At 36.9% G+C, this 12,671-nt stretch overlaps 1 pseudogene; it reads left to right on the forward strand.

Moving 5' to 3' along the window:
* LOC120153734 lies at nt 1-7,481 on the forward strand (annotated as a pseudogene).
* The last annotated feature ends 5,190 nt before the right edge of the window (nt 7,482-12,671 follow it).

Here is a 12,671-nt window from a genome sequence, read left to right on the forward strand (position 1 = left end):
ATGACTGCCGCTGTAAAAGCCCTGGATCCTGCATTTCAAGGAGTTGGTCAGAAAGCGTATCCTTAAAACAAAGGCGTTATATATATCTTTAATTCTTTTATACAAGTATATGGGTACTTTTTGGTCTTTTGATCATAGAGAACTGAAATCAATCACTAAGCTTTTTCCAATTACCAACATTAAAAAAAAACGAAAAAGTGAAAAAAGAAAAAGAAGAAGATAAGGTCATATTCTCTTTTCTTCTTGTTGAAACTGCGGTTATGTTCCATATATGTCCTGATATTTTGTTAGGGTAAAGGCTGTTGGACTTGACATTTTGTAGTGGGCTTGAAATCTGGCGAATTGAGAATTTTCAGCCGGTTCCGTTTCCAAAGTCCGACTATGGAAAATTCTACATGGGAGATTCTTACATTGTCTTAAATGTACAGAATCTGCTTGTCCCTCCTTTACCACCCACATAGCATACATTTCTAGTGAACCACTGCCTTATTCGACATTTTATATGTACTTTTGTAGACTTCACATAGCAAAAGTGGCTCTTATATGTATGACATACACTTCTGGATTGGGAAAGATACCTGTCAGGTGTGCTTTTGCTGCATCTACTTTTCTTATTTTGTTAAGGATTTAAATGTTCCTTAAATTGAACTAAAACAGCATATTGAGATAATGTTGTCGTATGCAGGATGAAGCTGGAACAGCTGCTATCAAAACCGTTGAGCTAGATGCAGCGCTAGGAGGCTGTGCTGTGCAGCACAGGGAACTTCAAGGCCACGAAACTGACAAATTTTTGTCATACTTTAAGCCTTGCATTGTACCATTGGAGGGTGGTGTTGCTTCTGGATTCAAAAAACCAGAGGAAGAAGTGTTTGAAACACGGTTGTATGCCTGCAAAGGAAAACGAGTTGTCAAATTGAAGCAGGTATCTAATGATCTTTACATAAGTTTGATTAGTATGGATACATAGAAGAAAGAAAAAAAGAGTTTCAAGAACTAGTTATAAATTATTAAATGGGGCTTTTGTGGATGAGGGAAATACCATTTTGGATTATTCTCTTGCAGGTTCCTTTTGCTCGGCCTTCACTGAATCACGATGATGTATTTATCCTGGACACAGAGAAAAAGATTTATCAGTTCAATGGTGCAAACTCTAATATTCAGGAAAGGGCCAAGGCATTAGAAGTTGTCCAGTTCCTAAAGGAAAAGTATCATGACGGGGTGTGCACTGTTGCAATTGTTGGCACGGATGATGCGTTTACAGTGTTGATTGATGATGATGTTTTTCCATCTTTTCTACTTCCTCTGCAAGTATTATTTGAATTTCGAGTTTACTTATCTTACTCTATCTAAAGCTGCCACCTTTTTAAATGGTAATAACCCTTACAGATGATGGGAAATTGGATACCGAGTCTGACTCTGGTGAGTTCTGGGTCCTGTTTGGTGGTTTTGCTCCATTAGGCAAGAAAGTTAGCCATGAAGATGATATTATTCCTGAGACTACTCCGGCTAAACTTTATAGGTAATTGTATATTCTAAAAATTGACTTTCTTACTATTTATTCTATTTGTATGTTGGTAATGATACTTCAGTTTTGTTGTGATTGTAACCCGATTACTATAGGCTTGTAGACCCAACTTCTTGCCCAAAGGAAATCATCATATAAATTAAGTAAATGTGCTTAGAAACTGTTTAGAGGTCTCAAAGACTGGATCGACACTCGTAACTCTTTTTATGATACTGAATTCCTTATGCTTCCTCATATTTCTTTATAGCTTTTTAATATATTTCCTTCAGTATAACTATCCTTAAAACCAAACTGTCCTAATCCAGCTAGTAATTTTTTGCTTATTTTCTCAACCAATGGAAGTGTGAAGCCTTGTTATTTGAAAAGTTGCCTACACTAAAACTGTCAGCTTCCATTGCAAACTGTAAATCTATTCTTTAGTTTTATCCAATCTGTTCAATGCCAAATGTGCAAGAAATCTAAAATCAAATTCTTTAATGTGTTATCGAGAATGTTTTGACTAGTATTAATATCATAAGGAGGCATTATAGATTAAGGCCAGAATAATTTAATATGTACACTCCATATTAATTGCTTATTTTTTGTCAAAAAATAAGAGAAAATGATAGAACATTAAAAAGGCCTTCGTAAGTATAGGCAATAACAACATACATATTAAGTTTATTTTAATTGTTAGGTTTGAGAATGTCCATAATCCTTATGGTCACCATTATCATGGTTAATATAGACGAACTTAACTTTCTTAGGTTAGATACTTGTTTTCTGATAGACCACGTCTTTTGGAGAAATATAAGTGAGTAGACACTCCTGATTGAAATCTTTTTGATTTAATATTAGTTTATGTTAGTATTGTTTTTAAAGGTCTACGTTTTTGTTAACTAACAATTTGGAATCCCTGGTTCTTGTAGCATAACTATTGATAAGGCGACGCCCATAGACGGTGAACTAAAGAGAAGCCTCTTGGAAAACAACAAGTGCTTTATACTAGACTGTGGTTCTGAGGTTTTTGTTTGGGTTGGACGGGTGACACAAGTAGAGGAGAGAAAAGCCGCCAATCAAGTCGCTGAGGTAGAGCTAGAGGCCTGGTAGTGGTTTCTTTATGTATGCCAGGAATATGAATTCTCATTCCCAGCATTTAATCTGCAGGGCTTTGTTGCTAGCCACAATAGACCGAAAGCAACACGCATAACCCGTCTCATCCAAGGGTATGAAACCAATTCATTCAAGTCCCACTTTGAATCTTGGCCGGCTCCATCGACAGCTCCTAGTGGTGAGGATGGAAAAGGAAAAGTATCTGGTAGGGATCACTTAAGAATCTACAATTGACACTATTATATTTTATGGTTTACATTATTTGAATACCACTCTTTTACTGTCAGCTTTGCTGAAGCAACAAAAAGTTGCTGTCAAGGCGGTGGTGGCTAAAACTGCTCCTGTAATAGAAGAAGTTCCTTTGCTTGAAGGCGGTGGAAAGATGGGGGTCATGTTAATAGTTTTAGTTGGTTATTGATATTTGACTTACAAACATAAAAATCTAAATGACAATGGTGTTTCTTGTTTTTCAGGTATGGCGCATCAATGATGGTGCCAAGACGCTGCTGGCAAAAGAGTATACTGGTAAATTCTATAGTGGAGACTGCTACATTGTGCTTTATACATACCACTCACGTGAGAGGAAAGAAGATTTCTTTCTGTGCTGGTGGATCGGAAAGGATAGTGTTGAGGTAATTTACATTGCTCATAGTTGAGTAGTAGATAATTTAAATGATATACCCTTCCAGTTTGTTCGTCTGCAATAAGTTGCACTTTCATTGTAAATGTTGATTTTCAAGAATTGCTTTCAAGATCATTTAGTGGTGACAGTATCTAATTCATTTGACTTGTTCTCTGCATTGAATCTAAATCCCTTCTTTTCATTATTTTTGCATTCATAGCTTCCACGCATTATTTGCTTTCAAAGAAGAAAGTGGTGCTTATGGAGTCACATGTTAAATTGATGCACTTCGCTCTGCAGACGGTTGTCACTACTTAAAAATTCCGTTTCCTAAAAGTATATAGGTTTCTTAATTCAGGATGACCGAAAGACGGCTGCCGAGTTGGCTAATTCAACATTTAACTCACTTAAGGGGAGCCTGTTCAGGTATAATATTACCATTGGCTGAGTACTGTTACTGTAATGCTTGTGTTTCTATTAGATGCTTCTTGCAGGGTCGTATATTTGAAGGTAAAGAGCCACCCCAATTCATTGCACTTTTTCAACCTATGGTTGTCCTTAAGGTATGCAAGTTGACCTCAAACTTTTAGAATCTCATTATCAATGTTCCATTGCATGAGGAACTTTTGGTTTGAAATTGGAAGACATCAATTTTCATATGACTGTTTCCCATTTAGGGTGGTCTAAGCGCTGGTTACAAAAAGAGTATAGAAGGCAAAGGCTTGAGTGATGAAACATACACAGAAGATTCCGTTGCTCTGTTTCATATTGCTGGAATTTCTGTGCAGGATAGTAAAGCACTGCAAGTTAATGCGGTATGCATAGTCGGTTATTTTGTCACTTTTTCCTTTTAAACTTTCTTTGGTTGATTTGATTTTCCAATGAATGAAAATGTATTTTTCCAAAAAAAACATACATGCAAACAAGTAGTTTAATTTTGTATTGCATCCATTATTTTACTTATAGTGAGCTACGAGCTACTTTTACCGGACATCAAATGTGTTGTGATGTCTGTATTCCCGCTGTTTTTTGTTATGATGTGTGCCGTATGACTACCTATTCCTTGTGTAACCTAACATGTATACTGCTAGATGTCTGTATTCTTGGCTTTGTAACCATTTTTTTAGGCGGCAACATCGTTAAACTCCACTGAGTGTTTCCTCCTGCAATCTGGATCTTCAACAATTTTCACTTGGTATGGAACTCAAAGCTCTAAAGAACATCAGGAATTGGCTGCGAATGTTGCTGACTCTTTGAAGGTATACTATACAGAAAGTTATTTACTTTTGGCGTTTCTTGTTACACAAGATTAAAGAACATAGGTTTATTGAGAAGCCTGGTAATAACTTGTTACAGTTTAAAATCTAAGTTCCAACAATTTGAGTTGACCAATTAATCGATAATACAGAAGAATGTGACAACAGGAACATATGCCTGTGTTGCATCAATCATGGTGTGTTTTAATTCTTATATATTGGTTATAGTTCGTTGTTGCATTTAAGTTTTCATTTGATCACAATTGTTCAGCTGATTATACCTGTTTTCTTCTTTTCTAGACGTAGTTATTTAGATATTTGTGTTTTTACCTTCAGAATATTGGGACAATATTAAATCCCTATCTAGCTTAAATCTTGTGATTTTCTCCTCTTCTGTAAAGGTCGATGGTAGCACTGTCTAGTCCTTTAAAACTTTCCTTCTTTCATGCGAATTGGTCATCTAATAAACTTTTTCATTCAGCCGGGAGTTACTCGGAAACATTGTAAAGGAGGAGCAGAGGTTTCTGCCTTCTGGTCTGCATTTGGTGGGAATAAAGTTATTCCTCCACCAAAAAAGAACCTGATGAGACTGTCAGGGATCCCCACTTGTTCAGTATCTCTCTTATTACAGGTGTATTTCTTAACCAAAAATGTGATTTGCTTGGCCCTCAGTCATTTATGAAGCTTATTACCATTCTAACTGTTTTTCTATGGTTTAATATTTTTCTATGGGGATGCCACAGGAAAGCTTGAGGTGAGTTTTTCCTTCTGTAATTGAAAACTTGTTCTTAACATATCCAATGTCCTCTATATGTAATTTTACATTCTATTTTGCAGGTTGAGGAAGTTTACAATTTCTCTCAAGATGATCTCTTGACTGAAGATATTCTGGTACTAGACACACATGCTGAAGTGTTTGTTTAGGTCGGTCAGTGTGTAGTCGCCAAAGAAAAACAAAGTGCATTTGAAATTGGACAGGTAATGCATAAACTTCGAGTACTTCATTGCATTATCCTTTTTGTATGCTCGTTGTTCATTTTAGAAAATTCCATGCAGAAATAGGGCAGTATCTCTAGAGGGTTTGTCTCCAAAGGTTGCACTTTTCAAAGTTGAAGGAAATGAACCCTGCTTCTTCACTGTATTCTTTTCATGGGATTCTCATCGAGCTATTGTACGTTTCCTTGACTTGATATTTCTACTTTATCTTTGTGTCACTTCAATTAATGCTAGATCGGTTTCATTTTCAGCAGCAACGAATTGAAGTTATACTCTCATTTTATCTACATAAAATGGGATGAACATAGATAAAATGCAATCCATGTGCTTTAATCAATGAAATTGTGTTCTAGATTAGGAAATGTTTGAATTCATGTTTGGAGAGTTTCTATGAGATACATGTAACCCCCGATTCAAGAATTTCTGTCTGCATCAAAAGGGTCGAAACTAGGATAGTTATGTTATATGGTTCAGAGAATTGATTAGCATAGTGTAGTTGTTTTAAGGAAAGTACCATTTAATCCTTCCAAAAACTGAACTTTAGGGATCAACCCATTTAGAGCATCCTGTATCTTGGATGAGACAACCATTACCCTGTTGTTGGCAATCATGGTGTGCAGAAAAAGAATCAGTTACTGTTAAATTGTATGCATGTACCGAAAATTTATGAAGTTGTTTTCTCTAAGAGTTACTGTTCTTTGTATGATATGGTTCATCCTTTCTTTCATGTGTATTGCATGCATTGCATCTGTTTGATATTTATGCTTAGATGTTATCTGTGGAACACAGCTGCTAGCAAACTCGTTCCAGAAGAAGGTGGCATTGCTTTTTGGGACTACCACCCATGCAAAGGTAATTTCTTTTTGGTATACTAAGTTCCTGTTTAGCAGAAGGAGAAAATTGGATTGTAAAAATCAAATGAAAAATTCAATGAGAACCGAGGGCTTTCATTTCGGAAAAGTATTTCTGTTTTCCCGTCTCTCTTCAGTTAACATCAGCTTGATAATGCATTTGTTTCCCCTCTTTTCGATTGGTTCGAATATTAGTTATGCAGAGGTAGTACATTTGACCCTTTTGTTGTTGTATGTCACCGGATGTGCCCGATTATTGATTCCTTCTGTTTTCGCAGCCATTTCCTTAAGCTTCACGTCATAATGTGTTGTTGTTTTCCTACACAATGAGCATGGAAGAAGTGGTGTGTATTTTTGAGAATTCAAAGGATTCATTTAGATTGCTTATTAGTGCAGGATAAATCTGGTGATGGAAGTCAAGGACCTAGGCAAAGAGCTGAAGCTTTAGCTGCCTTAACCACTGCATTTAATCCATCATCAGAAACCAAAACCTCATCTCCAAAGCCTGCCAGCACCGGTCAGGGATCGCAACTAGCAGCTTCTGTAGCTGCTCTCTCCTTGGTGCTTACGGCAGAGAAAGACGCCCGACGGATCCACTAGCAAGAACCCTGCAGTAACCAGCCCTCCTTGTAAGTAGTTAAGTACTCGTGCACTTTGCATTATGTCTTAGTAAAATAGGCATACTGTTATTACATTTAATACACTGAATCCGATATTGTACAGCTGAGGCAAAAGGCCAACTGGATCCTTCCGAAATACCTGATTCTCAAGAGATAGCTGTAGCCGAGACAGGCGAAAACAATGGGGAAGATTCGGAACAGAACGCCAGTGAGGATGTGGGCGACAAATGTACATACAGTTACGATCAACTGAAGTCCAAATCTGAAAATCCTGTAACCAGAATCGACTTCAAACGTAGAGAGGTTCGCCCCACCATTGATGTTTTGAAGTTCACTGGATCGAATCGTATCGGTGTTCTTACCCTTTTGTATATGACTTGTCAGGCTTATTTGTCGGCCGAGGAGTTCGAGACGGTATTCGGGATGACGAAAGAAGCATTTTCCAAAATGCCAAAGTGGAAGCAAGACTCTAAGAAGAAGGAAGTTGATCTATTCTAGAGCATCATGCAAGTGATTTAAGTGATCAATTCCGCCTGGATTACCATTTTGGTCTGTTTTTCCTTTCTGATTAACGTACGTGTACTGTTGACTGGATTACCATCACCATATATGTTATTTTTTGCAGGTCAACCACATTCTTTGGTTTGTTTGCAATATATTCCATCTCATTTTTTTGGTTAATCACTTAATTTAATTGATCATTTAGAAATATAAACTTTTTGTATTAATCCTTATTAGGTCTTTATTATAAAAATAAATGTCTAAATTATATATACTTCTTACTTGAGATATTTTTTGTATTGGAAAAATTATGAGTTTATTATTTAATTCATTAATAGTAATCATTATTTCACATGCAAATTCCTTGGTCTGCTCCCCTATACCCTTAATTAACATGAAAAAATACATTTTATTTTGGCTATTATTATTTTTGATGTAATATAATAATAGCCAAAATAAAACAAACGGCTATGTTCTCTTGGAGCAAAAACAAAACAAACCCTCCCACGAACGCTTCACAAGTTCTTGGCCTCTTTGCAATCCGATTTCACTATTATCCGACGTAGACTCAAATCCCAAGTTAATTGCATGCCTTCAAAAACACCCCACAGCTCTGCCTCCCACGCCGAACAACTGCCGATGGATTTGGTAAAGCCGACAAGCCAAGCCCCTTCATGATCTCGGATAATTCCACCACACACAGCTAGGTTTGAACCATACCGGTAAGCACCATCTGTGTTAATTTTGAACCAATCCCTCATCGGTGCCATCCAATGACCAACACGGGTCGTTTGTCTTGATTGAAGGCACAAGACTGCTTGACGAGAAGCCAAAGCAGTTACTGCTTTTGCTTTTAGTCGCCTGCAAGGATCCAAAATGCTCTCAAACGGTCGCACATAAGGGTTAAAGATACGATGATTTCGTCGTTTCCACAGGCTCCGTATAACAGAGCCGAACATGATGTCCCAAGCCGTTGCTTCAATGCGAAAGTAGGAAGGTTGAGTGAGATACTTAACAATCCAGCTTCGAAACTCCATATTTGAAAATTCATGCCAACGCTCAGGCAAAACAATGTTGCTCCAAACCGTTTCCGCTGATGGACAATAACGAAATATATGGGAGAGCGATTCAAGAACACAACCACAGTCCCCGCAGCTTGCATCATTAGTTAAATGGCGTCTAGACAGCTCTTCGTTAGAAAGAATCCGTCCATGACAAAGGAGCCATAGGAAAGTTCTGATTCTCGGGAGCCCTCGAAACTTCGAAATAGTTTTCCAAACAGGAGCTTCATCTTCCATTACACCTCTCGAACGTTGAGCAAAAGCCGATCTTACTGAAAATTTACGCTTAGGGTCCCATCTCCACCCGACAGAATCCGAGACCCCATGAGGACGGGCTGTTTGACTGTCGTAAGGTATAAGAGGATCGCCGATGGAAGCGAACTCCTTAAAGCCATCCAGTTCCACTCCCCATCAGCCATGATCATCTCTCGTTCTAAAATATTCGAATCACCTAGATAATGATCTCGTAGAGGCCCCAAATTACTAAGCCAAGAGTCACACCAAAACTTTGTCGAAGAACCATCACCAATATTCCATACAATACCATCCCGAAGGTCGCTCCAAATCACCCGAATCGCTTGCCAAAGCCGTGATCCCCCGGTCCTTGCAATTGAAACTGGAACTAAGTCATGAACTTTATATTTAGAGCGCAAAACATGAGCCCAAAGTTGGTCTGGGTGTTCAATCGTCCGGAAACCTATCTTTAAATCGAAAGCCTCATTTTGATATCGGAGTTTTTTAAATCCCAAATCAACCCCCCCCCCCCAAATTCTGTCGGCTTGCAAACTTCCGACCATTTCACCAAACGAATTTTCTTACTATCCTCTGAACTTCCCCAAATAAAGTTCCGGATTAATCTTTCTAAATCCTCACACACCTTCTTAGGGAGATAACAATATTGCATGGCATATGTAGGAAGGGCACCTAGAATCGATTTTGCCAAAGTTATCCTCCCCGCGAAGGAAAGCGTTTTCGCTTTCCAACCCGCTAATGTATCGCACACTTTCTGAATGAGATATTGATAAATAGCCCGAGTAGCTCTATTATGAAGCAAAGGGACTCCAAGATACTGCCAAGATCATCAACCTTCATAAATTGAAAACCACTGATTATATCCTCATGTGTATGCCGATCCACGTTCCTGGAAAAAACAAATAGTTGTTTTGTTCAGCTTGTGCCCTGAACTATTACAGAAATCTCGGAAGATCCGTTGAAGCACATCCAGTTGATATAAAGACACTTCAGCAAAAAGAATTAAGCCATCCGCAAAGAAAAGATGGGACAATTTTGGACCGTTTCTCGCCAATCGGATTGGTTTCCAGCTATCGTCATTAACGGCTCCTTAAATCGCCAGAGCCAAATGCTCCATGCATAAGACAAAAAGATACGAGGAGAGCGGATCCCTTGTCTTATACTCGAGTGTAACATCCCAACCCGTATTCGACCAGAATATTAGTCTAAGATGTCAGATCAACCTTTCAAATCATTTACTTATATAAAATAGAGAAAAATTCAGATTTAATTTAACATACAAAATAATTTACATATATTAACTCAAAAAATTTACAAAAACCGTTCAGAGCTTATACAATTTCATCTTTTAAGTACATGCCAACATTATGTATACATATTACAACAAAGAGACATACTGATAAAAATTCTTTTGATCTGATCTTCAGTGATAGTATGTTGTCTTCGCTACCTATCTTCTCTTTGATACTTCTCGGATCCTACGTGTGAAATACTCACACGCTAAGTCATAGACTTAGTGAGACATATAAATGAATAATGAAAATTTTAACTACGTAATAAATGCATGTACACTTCATACAACACAAGGCTTATATGCACACATGTCATTATTATTACTATTAACATGATTTTCAGTTATTCATATAATTGTATACTTTTATATCTAACAATACATGCCACATCAAATAATTAATGTAATACAATTCACATCACAAGCATATACCTCATATACAATGTACTTGTTTGGGTCACTCTTAATAGCCCATGTATACTTTTTAGAACTAAAGATATGCGAGTACATTGAGGTTGTGCACATATGTTGTCACCACAGCTTGTATAAATTCTCACTAGAGGCATATAGAATTTGTCCCGAAGGACCACAAATATGTTCCGAAGGACCACTCTGTAGATGCTCGTTTTTATCCGGGGCCGAGTCGAAGCAGACTCAAAGCAATCACAACCTAACCCGACCTTGAACCAGTTGCGGGCCCAATTTAAGCCCAATGGACGACAGTTGATTGCAGAGGAAAGAGAGAGGTTAATGTGGTTTTTAGCAGTTTTTTTATATATACGGAAGGGGAATACAAAAATGGGGGGGGGGGAATTCATGGAAGACAGAAAAAAAATAGTGTAAACAGGAGCTTATTCCTCTCTCCAGTTTTTTAATTCAAGAGAAGCAATACATAGAGTTTTATAAAGTATACAATTCCCATTCGAAATAACAAAAAAGGAGATCACACACACATACAGGGAAAGAGAAGAAGGCAACCAAAAATGAGGGAATCAACGATCAGGGACTATCAGCCGTGAACTCTGTTAGCCGTTAACAATTTCACATTGTAGAAGAATACAAAGAGAAACGATAGTGTAACCTCCTAATTCAAAACCAGAAAAAGCAGTAGAAATACGAGGAATTCCGAGAACCCATGTGAAGCAGTACAAAGCAAAAGTTCAATTCTTTCAAGGTTTTTTTTTCTTTCTTTATTATTCTTTACAGTATCATTTCCTTCACTGGTTTTCATGCTTTTTGAATGATCAATAAAAAGTATACTTTACATTTCTAAAGATATTCTTAGAATAGTGATTTTGGGTTTTCATTCAAAATAAATAGCAAGGAATAAGATAGGTTATGTTAATACTTGGTAATTCGAAGCCCCGGGAGAAGTAGTCATCGAAGTCTCATCGCCACGAGTAGGTCTCGAGATGCCACCAGAATCGTGAGAAGGGGGTAGTCGAGTTAGGTATGGAAATATAAGGGAAGAATTTGAGAGAAAAAAAAAAATTGAAGAAGGGGGAGGGATTATTCGATCTTACCTTAAATGCGAGGGCTTCATCGTTGGAGCCTATCGTCGGAGGACAAAGAAGGAAGCCGAGTGGTAGCCAAACGTTGGCCATGGGTCATGCTTGAGAGGTATGAGAGAGGAGAAGATGAGTGTAGAGAAGAGAGAACAGAACGGCTATGTTGTTTACGTTTAGGTTAGTCTAGGTTTAGTTTAAGTTAGATTTTATATTAATTTGTTTTGGGTAAATTAACCTTTTAGTCACTGTATTATTTAGGGTAAATTATTCTTGGGTCCTCGAAATTTAGGTGCATTCTTTTAAAGAAGTTTTTTATTTGTTTCAATTTTCTGATTTTTTTTCCGAATGTGTAGGCATTATTTATGTAATTTTTCATATTATTTTAGCTTGAGCTGAATAGGATAAATCTTATATCACCCTGTTATTTATGCGTATTTTATATTTAGGTCACTGATTCATTTTGATTTATAATTTAATTTTATGTACATTTAATTTAGTCATACATTTATGTATATAACTTTTTAAATTTTTAGTTTAGCATGTTATGTTTTTGTTTTTATTTGAGTCATATTTGTACATTGTATGTTAGTATGCATGGCTTATGATCTTTAATTAAAATATATGTAATTTCTTGTATGTCATATTGTATGATATTTTTTAATTTTGTATAATTAATTTTGGCATGTCATCCACTTTTTGCACGATTCGCATGGTAACATCATTTGCATAACTCGACCATATGATATAATTGGATTAAGGGTAATATACTTTTAATTTAAAATTGTTTTAAGTGGGCAGTCATAACTGATTTGAGGTCCGCTTTTAGTGATTTTAAAATAAAAGTAGATCTGGTCTCGATATTTGTAATCGAACATTCTTTATCTTTCTAAAACGACTCGGTAATTTTAATTTAATTTATTTGAGTGCTTTTGAATGTTTTAAATTTACATTTTTATTTTATGGGATCAAAAATCAAAATAAGTCCGAATTTGTAAAGTTCATTGCAAAGACGTTAATTAATCGACTAGGTACCGATTTAGGGCGTTGTGGGGGTGCTAATCCTTCCCCACACGTAATCGACTCCCGAACTCATTTT

Source organism: Hibiscus syriacus, unplaced genomic scaffold (genome assembly GCF_006381635.1).
Source record: "Hibiscus syriacus cultivar Baekdansim isolate YM2019G1 unplaced genomic scaffold, ASM638163v2 tig00111105_pilon, whole genome shotgun sequence".
Lineage (NCBI taxonomy): Eukaryota > Viridiplantae > Streptophyta > Magnoliopsida > Malvales > Malvaceae > Hibiscus > Hibiscus syriacus.